This window comes from Xenia sp. Carnegie-2017, unplaced genomic scaffold (genome assembly GCF_021976095.1).
Source record: "Xenia sp. Carnegie-2017 unplaced genomic scaffold, XeniaSp_v1 HiC_scaffold_24, whole genome shotgun sequence".
Classification (NCBI taxonomy): domain Eukaryota; kingdom Metazoa; phylum Cnidaria; class Anthozoa; order Malacalcyonacea; family Xeniidae; genus Xenia; species Xenia sp. Carnegie-2017.
The window spans coordinates 11487054-11501145 of record NW_025813487.1 but is presented as its reverse complement, the minus strand read 5'-3'; the positions used below and the strand labels follow the sequence as shown (position 1 = coordinate 11501145).

At 35.5% G+C, this 14092-nt stretch overlaps 1 long non-coding RNA gene and 1 pseudogene across 1 annotated transcript; both read right to left on the bottom strand.

Moving 5' to 3' along the window:
• Positions 1–3805: 3805 nt before the first annotated feature.
• LOC124451411 lies at positions 3806–4432 on the bottom strand. The gene is made up of 2 exons (XR_006950448.1): positions 4346–4432; positions 3806–4086 (listed from the first exon to the last, which is right to left on the bottom strand). It is a non-coding gene; the product is annotated as an uncharacterized LOC124451411 (long non-coding RNA).
• Positions 4433–4947: 515 nt separating this feature from the next.
• LOC124451410 lies at positions 4948–11016 on the bottom strand (annotated as a pseudogene).
• Between the last annotated feature and the right edge of the window lie 3076 nt (positions 11017–14092).

Sequence of the window (14092 nt, the reverse complement as noted above, 5' to 3'; positions counted from 1 at the left end):
TGTCTTTTGAAAGAATTTCTTGAGAGAACGGGTCGCTGGACAAAATGTTAGTTCCATGCATAGCTTGTTGCTTAATTAGTAAGTTTTGAAGTTCTTTACTTTTGTTCAGTAAAAGACCAAAGTAAATCCTATCGGCAAGAATTATTATGATAATTTCAAAAAATTGGATAAAATTATTCCAGTGACAAAAGACATCAAAATAGCAACATGGGATAGCGTAAGAGCCATAGAGATCATACCAAGTAATACTAGAGGACTGTCAATAACAGCTCACTAAAAACAATTACTAAAGCTTTAAATTCACAAATTTTCTTGATGAAAAACTTATTACAACTGGTGGGTTGCAATCAGAGCTATATATTTGTAAAAGTTGGGACACGCATTGTTCTCTTACACTTTGCATTTTGATCAAGGTGATTAGGTAGATATGGAGAAACAAGGTCCCAGAAGCGCAAATTATAAACATTTTTACATAGGAAATAAATTATAAAGAAATGTTTGCAATGATTTTATGTTGCGTTACATTAGTGCCAATCAGAGCGATAAAGAATAGAAAGATACGCACGCCCTTGTGGCAAAAACAGTATTAATGGAGTATAAATTACATCCACTGCATTAAATAAATGCTTTTCTATTATTATGACATCTATAAACAACTCAATTGTAAATGCAGTGATCGCTGTCTATTCATGAATAAGAAAACTCAACAAAAATTTGTCTTTCCACCATTTAATGCTTTATATTTGCTGGCTTTTGGAACAAAATAGCGTATGCTAAGGCAACTTTACTTCCGGTGTTCCAACTCTCTAACACAGGCTCTGGTTGCCGCCATCCCTCTGAAGTAAGAGATCAATGGAATGCTCGCCATATTGGATGAAATTTCTATTGTAAATAAGAAAAATGCTTTATTAAAACCATCCTACATGGCGACTATGACGTAGCAACCCAAGAATATATTTAAAAAGAATCCAAAACTCGAAGAAGACGGAAAAGGAAATTTGTTTACTTTGTGTCTTAATAAGTGATACATCGGGACCCTGAAAAGTAGTGATTTTCAACGAAGAAAGAGTACGCAGAAATATTAAGGCTACCTTAAATTGGAATAGGGCTTTCTGTCTGTCTTCAGTAGGATATTGCAAATGTATTAGTTTACGGGAGTCTTTACCATTTAAATTTTCTCACGATGAAAATCATGCATGGAGTTTTGTTGGTACTTATTTTCACAAAAATAATTTAGAAAGGATGCAATTTAGAGATATAATTTGAATAAAATATCACTGGAATATTGTTTGAAGCTCAATTACTTCATTGATTCATAGCAACATTGCAAGTGAGCAAGTTTTCCATGCTAAGTAAATCTTGAAACACAATTATAACCATTTTAATGTGCAATTTTTACTAGATCTTGTCGGATATGCCTAAACCACTCCCCACCCCCACCCCATAAACACTTCACTACACAAGCATGTGGGAGATTATAGATGTATGGCCACACTGCACATTTAAAGATCTCTTGTAATTACAATCAGTGAACACCAAAATACATACAAATCTTGAGTAAACAAATGGTAACGCCTCTGCATATACACGCTTTGTGCTGAAGCGCACTGACTCTCATGGTGGGAATTGGCATGCAGTCTGGTGACAACAAAATGCACTGTTCACATTTAATTTGTCAAACCAATATTATTAAAGTAAACTTTCTTGTGTCATTAAAAAATCAGGAGTAAAATCCTTAACACACACCACTTTATGCAATGCTTTAAAGAACATAGTTTTAAGTATTTAACATTCATGAATTAGGATACACGCTATTATGCTCTGCAATCATTTTTCTGCCTTACACTTATGCTATGGCTTCATTGGCGGTTCTAGGGTATCTCAAAAAATTATAGCTGCTCAATTTTCAATTCAAGTACTTTCAGAAAACTCTATTGGTTTTGAATTTCTAAAGAATATAATTTCACCAATGAAGTTGTCCTTTAAGGCTTAGAAATTTGAATATATTCCAAATTGCGCTGCTGTAAGTAATTTTGAGATCCGCCACTGATGCCATTTACATTTTAGGATTCCCAGTCAATCAAAACTTAGCTTTTCTTTGGTATAGCCTACTTGTTTCAATAATTGTATGCGACTGCTTTCTACATACAGACGAGTAATGCTTTGGAAATGCGTTTAATAATGGAACCCTATACTACATTAACTGTAAAAGCAAGCCGTTTCACATTACACAAAGACCCGTGCAGTCAATCATGTCGATATTAGGACGTCAAATGCAAAACATTTAGTAGTTAGCTTAAACAACAGTGCTGCATTTAATTTTAAACAACAGTGTTGCATCATACTGGGTGTTTTAAACAATTGGGGAGCAGCATGTATTTTTACGAATATTCTTCCCATGCAATTCTGCTTCCAAGATTAATTGCCATCAATTGTATTTTCGAATAGTTTGCAAACAATTGTATATAAAAATGCGTCTAATTCAAAGATTGAATGCTACCGTGAAGACTCCATGTCCCGTGTTTAGCTTTGAAAAGTATTTCTTTTTATTTAGCAAAATGAACATTACTTTTCGGCCAACAATATAGTACAAAAATGCCGAGACAAAATGCCTAATTAGTTTGTGTTCAAATCGAACTGTTGACGTGGCAAGCTTAAATTAATCGGCTAGCCTATATTAACTAGACCTTCTAGAGCCACACAGAATGCACTAACAAAAAGATAACACGACACACTGTGGTATTCACGCCGCTGTTGTTTAGGCAACTTTACAAAACCTTAACACCGCTTAAATAACAGTACCATAGAGTTGATAAAAAGCAAAATTTGAACTGTTTAAATGTTTTGAATTTTCTTCGTTCGCTCGACTGTCGAAATATCAACTTCAATAGCAGCGCGATCGTATTGCCTTCGATTTTCATGTTAACTTGATGGAAAGGAGGCTCTAATGAGATTAAGCTTATGGTCTTGCTTGCCAAAGCTAGTAGAGTTCATATGGTGCTTTTAAACATGAACATGCTCGTGAATGCGAGTGTAAAGTATTATCGAGAGTAAGTAGTAGCTATTTACACTATCTATAAATAGTTCACAATCATACCTTAAACTTTCCACCTGCAACGAGAGGATCTTTCAAAATTTCCACAGCTGCAAATTGCGACGACGTTGAAAAGAACAAGAACTCTTTTGAATGAGTCAGAGTATATGATTAGCAAAGTATTTAAATTGTGAAATAATTGTTCAGGATACTTCGCCACTTGCATAAGTCACAATCCAGAACACAAATTATCCAATTATTTAAATTATTTTCTGCACTTAGTTTCGCCTCGGAGCACAAAAATGACTGCTTTGAGAATGCCAATGAATTAAGGTAATAAAGAATGCATGCATTTCTTATTATATAAGTATACAGTGTTTGCTTTTTCTTGTAATATTTCTTATTACAATTGTGTTACGATCCGAGGCGCACCAAAAGCACAGTATGAGGAATAAACGGCAGGGCCACTTTTCTGTTCAAACGCAGTGTTGTGTTTTTCATTAAACTACTGTCTGCGGTGAGGCATTTCGGCGTTCCTATTGGTCGGAAAATTCAATTACACTGTTAGTTTTAGAGTGTTAAATGAACACCAAAAAAGGGTTAAATACAAATGGCAAAATGACACGTTTTAGGTGTTAAATTTTAAACCTTTAAAAGGTGCTATTATAACAGTTTGGTTGGTGTTAGATTAACACTGTTTTCTGGTGTTATATCAACACTTTTGAGGGTTTTTTTGACTCTTGTATTGGTGTAGCAAAAAAGCTTCCATGCTTTTCATTTCACAAAATTTAATGAAGAGTTTCAATGGTGATACAGATATATATAAGTAAAAAAACAATAAATAAATATATACAAATGAATACATGCAAAAATATGCAAACACTTTGATATATAAAGATTATTCAATCAAAATATAAGTCTAATTAGTTAAGTATTCCCTTTCTCCGGAAGTTTTGAATAGATACTCTTTGCTGCTGGTGTTTGTAAAACTTTCATGGTTCAACAGTTGAGCCAATACAGAAAGATGTTCTCTTGAAGACGCATAGAGCTGCCTTTAAGAGAAGAATGCGGTGGACTTCATGGCCAAAAATATTGTTTTATAGTCAATAACAAAATCATCTATTGAAGGACGTGAATATTATTTAAACAATAGATATTTGTCCAAATATTATTTGTATGCAAAAGCGGTGACAAACAAATTGATTATAACAAATGTATGAAAACAAGCACGTCATATTAATATTATAACATGTTAGATGTTACCAAATTAAAAGTTAGCATTGCCATTTATTTGTAATAGAAGAGTCTTACCGCGCTCCGATTCTTGTCAATGATCATTGTCGCCAAAACTTAGCAGACTTATGCCATCTACATTCTTTCAATGTATAATACAACGACTTACACATTGTATAATTTTGTTCTATATAAGTTATAATTTTTATTTAGTAAGTTGTGCTTGCCAATTACCATGTTGACAACACTTTATATTAACTTCGTTATCATTATAAGGATAGCATACATCAGTTGATATTTCAGGTTGTTTTCGTTTTATAAATCTGAGGTTTATTAATGTTAGTCTATGCCCATTTTGTCATTTTGCCAAACTATACAAGATTTGTAAATAACACACTTACCTTTTAACCCAAAGAAGAGGTTCAAAGGACATTCTTTCCGGTCACCATTTGTTGGAAAATTTTCCATATATGTGTTTAGCAGGGAAAGTGTTTGAATTTCTCTTCTGATAAAATAATTATATTATTTTTAAGGATGTATTAAGAACATAACAGCTAACTCAATGTAGCAAAAACAGCACCGAGAGAAAAAGAGAGCAAACGTTTCTTTCAAAGTTTCTGTTACACATTGTACTTTTATTGCACCTGACCATGAACGTCTTTCTATCAAAAAATTAGAAATAATGTGTTTAACTGACCTTTATTCTATTTGTCTCATACAAAAGATAAAATACAAAAGTAAATCCTAAATAAAATAAAATTTGATTATTTTTCAAATCAATGGACCATAACTAATTTTAAGAAAGTTTAATGTGAAAAATTTTACGAAAACTTAATGAGCAATGTAACGATGTTTATTTATCTTCGTTTAAGATGACATCTTGCATGGCGGGAATGAGACCTTGCGAAATGCAATTGACAGCAACTCTTCAGCATCTTTGACATCCGGGTATTGTCGAGCAGCCCATCTGAGATAGAGCGCAAACTCATTCCAGTCAACTGAGCCGTCTTCATCCATGTCGATAGCTTTCAGTGCACGTTTGGTTTCGTCACATCTGTAACAACCAAAATATGGCGCCATGAAGCCATTGTAGAAAGAGTCGAATTCAAGTTTGTCATCGCCTTGTACCACATCACGAAGATCCCATTCATCCCACATTTTACGTATTTCATCTAGCAATTCCTTAGTGCGCATGGATTTTGGTTTGTCTTCTGCAATGGCGTCTGCCATTCCCTTAGTAAGCTGACCACCAGAACGATCAAACAACACAGCTAAGCCAACTTTACTCATGTATTCTTCTTCCTTCCTTTCATTGCGAAGATCCTCTAACATTTTTGCCAACATAGCTTTTGCCCTTTGCAAAGTAAATTGAGGACATTCACCAAAAAGATATGTCAGTCGATCAACAATCATTTGTGGTGAGGCCAACGTAGTTATCCTCATGACTGGCTTTTCACCAAAGAATTCTGCCATTGAAAAATCATTTTTTTCAGGTTGGCCAAAGTTGGGCATACCAAATACCATGTCCAGGGCTCGCTCTCCATAAACTGGTTGCTTTGGATGTGGTGGTAAGCCAGTAGTGATAAGAGTAACATTCTGAGCTGCTTCTCGTAGCTTCACACAACCTTTGTACTGAGCAAGGACTTTCTTGTTTCCCATTCGAATCATATTCATCAAAAGAATTGACGAACTTGCGTGACCCATAGCTGCCTCGCAAAGACTTGCCCAGACTCCTGTAGCGCCGTTGATAATACATTCCATTTGTGTCATGTGGGCAAGGCCCCATTGCTCATGTACGTGCGCCAGCAAGTGACCTTTCTTTGTAGCATTTTCTGTCCAACCATTGGCATCCATCTCCTTTCGAACGGCAGCGGTCCAACACCAATTCAAGGCAGTTTCTTCAAACAGTATTGCAAAGGACAGGAGAGACACAATTTTGAACACACATCTCATGGCATCTGAAAAATCTCAGAAAGAACTCTGGAATCTTTGTGTAATTCTTCTGAACGGCACCATTCCATTCTTCTTCATCAGTTGAATAATATTTCGCACCTTAGTCAATTCTTTGTAAACAAGATCGAATTCGATGATTGGATGGCGGAGACTAAGTTCCTTCATCTTTTCAGACCAACCGGAAGTGTGTCGACATCAGGAATCCGATTTTGTCGATTGATTCAAACAACTCAGTAAAAGCGTAAAATTTATCGAAATCTTCTCCCGCTTCTTTAAGTTCTTTAATGAATACGTCACCCACACGAGTCATGTGTAAAAGCAGCAACAATCATGTTATTGAAGCCGACCTTCTTCACCTGTCAACGAACATAAAGGCAACAATTCAGGATTAGATTATAAACAATGCATGTTAAATCGTATTTTAAGTACATAAACAACATCTTTGAATCCTTTTTTGATTCTGTGTTTACTACAAATTCAAATTGTTTACCACAAAGATTAAAAGGGTTTATTGGTAAATGATAATGTCAGTGATTAAGTTCATCCTTTGTCCCAAACTTTTATCAGGGCTCAGTGGAAGTTGTTATCCTTTCATTATTTCATCAAATAAAAAAAATTAGCTCAATTACACCGGTTTACATTTTTGTCATGATTTTCTGTCAAAATCAGAAATTCTCTTTTGGAAGAAAAATCCATTTATTCACATATTAGGATATTTTGTGCATTTGATAATCAATTATGTATTTATCAGGTGGAAAAAACGACAAATCTTGTCTTGCGACTTCACTGGATCTTTTATATCGTATTTTTATGGTTTTTCGAAGCTACCCACTGTATCTAATTCCACGTGTATTAAGCACGCTTAGAGCAATAATTCATTTGAAATGTAGTTATTGATTTATCTGTTAAATGATGTAATTAACTAGTGCACAACAAGCACATACTGTGTAAGAAACAATATGGTCTTTGCCTTGGTTTAAGCTATTAGCTGCTTGATAATATCATCATCGTTCAGTTATGTACCCATACAATCTAGTCAGGGTAAACCCACCTCATTATATATTTTCCATTTATTTTCCAAAGTGTGACCTCGTAGTTGTCCAACAGTACTTTCACGAAGTGAATTATCAAGAACAAACAACTCAGAGTTTTGCAACTTTTTGCGCTTATCCGTTTCAAACTTCAGTTGCTCCTTCATAAGTGCGACTCTTTCTTTATTCGATTCCATTCTAAAACTGAAAATTTGAAAAAATAATTCTACAAATATGTTTGATTTTGGCCACAAAAAAATTTTAATGATATTAAGTATGAGGGATAAAATATTTTGTGCTCGAAATAAAGGCTGACATGCGATAACCTACGAACGAATAATACCAATTAAAATTCTTCCACTCCTTCTCCTTGCGAAGTTATTCTTCGCAAGTCACAATCTTAAGTTGTAGCTTGTTGCTCTAAAGATGACTAATAACTTTAGTGAAAACTACATTGCACATTGTTTAAAGTTTTGATTATGCAGATCGTCCAAATCCAAGGGATGCTGTATCATGCACTTTCTGTTATATATGGACGGTACTTTTACTTCTGATATATTTTGTCAACCATACGCCGATATTTACAATGTCGCCATTTTTGACAACAAACGCTGGTTCGTCATCACGTGACATAATGTGAACAAATTTTTTTAATCCTCCAACTTAGATATTTTTTGTTTACCTCAAAGATACAACTCAACGTAAACTACAGCAATGGTCAATGTGCGTAAACTGAGAACAAATACCAACAAACCGCTTGAATGAAATGAGTATCAAAATAACGTTTGCAGCCTATAGCTATATATATGTATATACAAGATATGCTATGGAAGAAAATTTAAAATTTTTCTCCTTCCCCCAGTTGTAAAGTAAGTTTTCCTTAAGAACTAAGTGTTTTCAACTTCCCGCGCCAAGTGCATGTACACTGTGTAAAGTTAATATGCAAAACAGGTTTCTGAAATGTAAACAAAAATAACGTAAATGGCAACGAGGTCATTTAAAATGCATAATTAGTGATGAAAAGCACTCTTGAAAAGTATAAAAGTAGCTTTTAATAACAAGAAGGAATGTAGGTGTTTAAAGTTTAAGCAAAGGGACTCGTAACAGAATGCGCCGAAAACCAGATCTGACAGTAAATGAAAAGAATTTGTTACTAAGGAATTGGCAAGTGGAAAATCGACATTGCAGATAGCCAAATCTTTGCAGCGCGATCACCGCACAAAAAGTTGGTGGCAGTGAGTAACCATTGACGTAAGAAACGCTCACAACAAAAATTGAAAGTTGACTGAACGCGAACTGCGGAAAAGTCATCGCCATTGTGAAGACACTTTAGCAACAAGTATGCAGGTATTTGAGGCGTGTAATATACCTAATATCTGCCGAGCTACTCGTTGCAAAGCGTTATGTGAATGTGGCAGCATAAAGAAAGCTGCAAAAATGTCCCTTAATCAGAGAAAAACAAAAAGAATGGAATGGGCGAGAAAATACATGAAAGTGGACTTTTTAAAAGTAATATTTACAGATGAATGACGTGCGACTATTGATGGACCAAATGGCTGGGCCTTTTGGGATGCAAACACTGGAGACACCCTCATAGGGCCATTTCGCGTTGAAGATGGAACAAATCACAGCAACGCTGTGCTGTGCCTCCTAGACAAGCATTTTGTCCCTGGCGGAGGAAGCAGTCTCTAAGACTTCGGAAACTTAAATATTCAATCTGCCATGTACACCAGTGATTGATTAAAGAAGATTGGCATTAAAGACGACAATCGAATGAAATGGACACACTGCTCTCCCGACCTCAACCTCTTTGAAAATCTGTGGTCGATGCTGAAAAAATGTGTGTTTTGGAAAAATACAGTTCGCTCGACCAGCTTTGAATGCCATCCAAATAGCTGCCAGTCATCATAGCAAAGAAGAAATTAAAGTGTTGACTGATTCAGTTGATCGTAGATTATTATCTGTGATTAAAAGAGACGGGTGTTACATCAACCATTGAGTCTGCTACGGTTAGTTTGTAAAACTTAATTTTTGAGTGAAGGGACAGCCTGAAATATCTTATCAAATGTTTTAATGAAGCGCATTGCTATAGCTATAATTATACATTGCTTTATGCTGTGTATTCTCCATTCTTTCGGTAAATTTATGCGTTTTGCGTCATAGGAAGAAACATGCATATCTTTAAACACCTTATATGCGTATATATCCTATTAATCGTAAAATATCTGTGCAAAACAACCAAACCATTTTTTATAGCTATGTAGAACAGCATAGAACTATAATCACACAGAGAACTATACCTTTCGAACAAAAGCGAAAAAGTAAGACATTTGCCAGTTGCGTAATAACTTTGAACACAGTGTAAATAGTTCCCATCCCATTGTAACATACTCTTACGGCATATGAAGTCTGTATTCACAGCAGAGAAACATACTTCCTATGTTTTGAGATCCACACGAGTTATTGTTTTGACATCAGACAAACAATTCGTACAAACGTCACAGTTCACAAAACGTAAAAATAGGCTCATTATGCACCCGTTCTATTGAAAGGCGCCGGTTAAAGTAAATGATACAGCAATTTGGTATTCCAGTGGCGTAGGCAGCCTGCAGGTTTGGCTATATACCATTCCATTGGCATTATTTAATACTTTAGAAATGTCTTCACAGAGAATGAACGCGAAAATATTTACATGACACCACCAAACTTGCAGGCTGTGGTCTACTCTATCCAGAATCTTGTCTTTGTAGGAGTAAAAGTATGAGTATCATTTGGGTTGCTGAATTGATAGAAGCAACCTTTGGGATTCCTTTTCTCCATTTTGAAAATTTCGAGCACAGAAAGATTTTTGAGTAGAGGCAAAACATTGCTTTACAGATCTAACATGAGAAGACAAATACACCCGTGAAATGTAATTTTCCGATAGACAGCAAATATTCGCGCATTCTTGCGCTTCAAGGCACAATAATTTTTACGGTTTGTAAACACTCAAGGCCAAGTTGATGATGACGATGATCATAACCACGCTTATATTGCTAGCTACAGCTTGTTCCAATTTTCAATTTTTGGAAAAATGCATGCAAACCGTTTATCCACAGACGTAAAAAGAAAAAATCTCACAGTTGCATATCGCCAACATAAAATGCGTATTTTATCTACGCCGGAAATATAGTGAATGCTTGACCAACTTAAGTAAAGGCTTATTAAGTATAATGCTAACTTGAGAAATATTAATTGACAGTACTTTAAGACAAACATCTGTTAACACAAGTATTTTGGGATCCTAAAAGTTTTATAAGAGATCTAAATAATAATAATTATTTATTATTTTACATTTTTACTATCCACATGGCTCACTGCCTTTATCTCTCTTTGCATTGCGGTATTACATAAGCTAGTTTTGCCTTTTATTTTCGTCATAAGTACATGGAAAAGATGCTCTAATGAGATTCCAGCTGGTCTAGCTGTCCCATGCTCTTTCGATGGCTTACACTTACGACAGTATACAATGTGTTATAACTCACAAACATATTCTTCCAAAATATATGTAATATCACCACGGTTTTGACTTAGAAGTTATCAATATTTGTGCATAACACAGAATCAAGAATTCTATTATTTTAAAGTACTTTCAAAGTGGATAACGATTATACCTTTCACTATTCACAAGCTCACGTTGTTTTGAGAACTCTCCTCAGCAACAAATTGCACGACCTTCCACTCGTCAGTAGGATTCAGAGTAAATAATTGTTATGTATGTAGTAGGCGTCGCCTTAATTTACATTGTAAAAGATCATAAGGAGTTATTCACTGCCTTTACGTTTTGTTTCGCCTGAGAGCTTACAAAATACAAAGAAAACTTTGTATTTTCATTTAAATGCAGCCCAATTCACACGATTTCTGGCTTCGACCCAAGCTCAAATCAAACCAGGTTTTTTTGCATGTAAACACAACCAACCAAGGTTTGCTATGTGTGCTAAGATATGCTTCATATTCTTGCTGTCAGTAGTAAATAATTAAGTCAAGTTTAAGTAGCTGAATGATTATTTTAAGAGATACTTATGTGTAATCATGACAATATTTTTTATAGTTTCTAATAGCTTTCCGTTATTATATAGTAACCACATTTAAAAAGAAAGAAGTATCCTTAGCCCGAGATACACTGTCGTTGTCGCTTGGTCGTTACGGTGAAACGACAGAGCGACGAAGCGACACGAAAAATGATGACAGACACACTAGCGCAACAGGCAGAGCGACTTGATTTTAAGCACGTCCCCCTAGAGAGAGAATTTTGGAAAAACGAATTTGGCGGTTCATTTCAGTATGGCGTCGAACCAGAACTTACGAGATATATTAATAGCAATTGTTTTAAACAAGTTGGACGAGGAAGAAAACAAACAAAACCGACGGTAGTTCGTAAGAGGCGCTGCTGGGTGAGAGATATCAACCGACGACAACGCGAACAAGGTGACTTTGGAAACTTGGTTCAAGAATTGAGGAATGACGAAGAAGAATTCTTTATTTACTTCAGAATGAATCAAATGACCTTTGATTTCCTTTGAGCTTAGTTGGTCCTTCATTAAGAAGGCAAAATACTCATTTGCGTCAGTCAGTTTCACCAGGAGAAAGGCTAGCCATCACTTTGCGTAGACTGGCAACAGGAGATTCGCCTCAGTCAGTGGCCTTTGCATATCGTCGTGGTTTAAGTACAGTTCGCAGCATAATATACGATACACGTGAGGTTTTGTGGTCTGTACTTATGCCAATGTATTTAAAAGCACCATCGAGTGTATTAGAATGGCAGGGTATTGAGCAAGGGTGAGTTTCTATCTCATTATCATGTTGATTTGTTGCACGGAGTGAGTTCCTGAGCTTGAAACAAAGTTTCTTTACTGTTTGTGACCTAGTTTTTCAATTGAAATAGATTCTCTACTGTCTGGAATTTTCCAAATTGTATTGGTGCTTTGGATGGGAAACATATTGCAATTCAGGCTCCTAGAAACTCTGGCTCAGCATTCTTCAATTACAAAAAGTTTCATTCCATTGTGCTGATGGCAATGTGTGATGCCCATTATCAGTGTATGTTGATGTTGGAGAATCTGGCCGGTGATGACTCTGGAGTCTTCGAAAACACAACATTTGGATCAGCATTCCTAAATGGTATGCACATGTAATTGATCTTAAAATGCAAAACATATATATTTTGCATATATACATAAAGTGCAATTTTTTAAAGGAAAAGTCCAGTTACCAGACCCCAGACCTCTGATAAATGATGGCAAGAAGATGCCATATTGCATTGTTGGGAATGAGGCTTTTCCATTGAAGACATGGATTATGCGACCATATCCTGGTAAATCTTTTGGACTGTGTAGCAAAAAAAGTATTCAATTACAGATTATCAAGAGCTAGAAGGACAATTGAAAATACATTTGGTAAACTCAAATAAAAACATTGTTGTATATATCAATACTTCATAATTTGATTATGTCAATATTTGTAGGCATCATGGTTTCCAAGTGGAGAATCTTGAAAACTGCTATTGTTGCTGAGCCAAACAACGTGGTCAAATTGACTAAAGCTATATGTGTTCTTCACAACTTTCGCGAAAGCAATCTGCAGCAAGTTACACACCTCCTGGCTCCACAGATACAGTGGATGAAAATGGCCAAATAAATGAAGGGAGTTGAGAGCTGAGATGGAAAGCTACTCTTCAACCCATTGCTCAGAGTCTAGAAACCAAACAAAAGCAGCTCTTAGAGTAAGAGAAGATTTTGCATGTTATTTTATGTCATCTGAAGGAGAGTTATCTTATAAGTGGATTATGTCCTTCGTACATCATAATCATAAATAGAATATTTGGAAGAGTCGGTTTATTTTGTTAGTTTTTATTTATTTGAAAATAATGATTGTAACAGAAACACTTAAAAAACCTCAAACTAATTTTCTGGAAACTCCAGCTTAAAAAGAACATCCTGAATCTCCTTCTTGGCTTTAGCCCTAGCATATGGAGTAGGTAGCTTCCTAATTTGCTCAGCAACACTCTTCCGAAAAGTCATATTCATCTTGACTCTCTGGCTCTTTAACTTGTTTTTTGTGAAGAGTTTCTAGATACCCAATCAACTTTGTTTGATATGGTGACATGTCTTCAGCCTTCCTCTTCTTGCATCGTACAATTTCAGATGTGCTGGACAAATTTGTTGATTGGCTTGATGGACTGTCAGCAAGCACACTCTCAGCTATCTCCTCAGAGTCTTCCTGGATTTGAGAAGACGTAAGTTGGTCTTCCACAGGGATAACAACATTCGAGATTGTCCTATGAATAAAATGATCAATTACTCATAGAAATAGCTTATTTTTGCCTACATTGTTATTAGAAAGTCATAGTGTAATTTCAAAAATTACATACTGGCGTCGTTTTGCGAAATCATCCAGCCAGGTCAAAATAGACCAACACTCCCAGTTTGGTGTTGAGGGCAGAAGCACCAGATTTGATAGCTGCATCATGCTTCTTTGCATCGCCTATATGTGTCTCGCAAATTTTTCATTTTACCTTTTAGTTCGTTTGCTTAATAAGAGAAAATAAATATTTATTTGACTGGGTCAGACGATACTGACAAAAATATTGTGAGATAAGAAAACATGTTTTGCGGAATGACTATTTACCTGAGAAATCAAAACCGATTGCACGCATTTCTTCGGCTATCTTTGCCAGATATTTGCCTTCAATTTTCATCTTTATAGTCTTTAAAGACAGGATACGCGCGAAAAGAATTTATAAGTGCTTCTAGTGACGCCATTTTGAAAATTTTGTCCTAGCGACACAGCGATTTCATGTGCT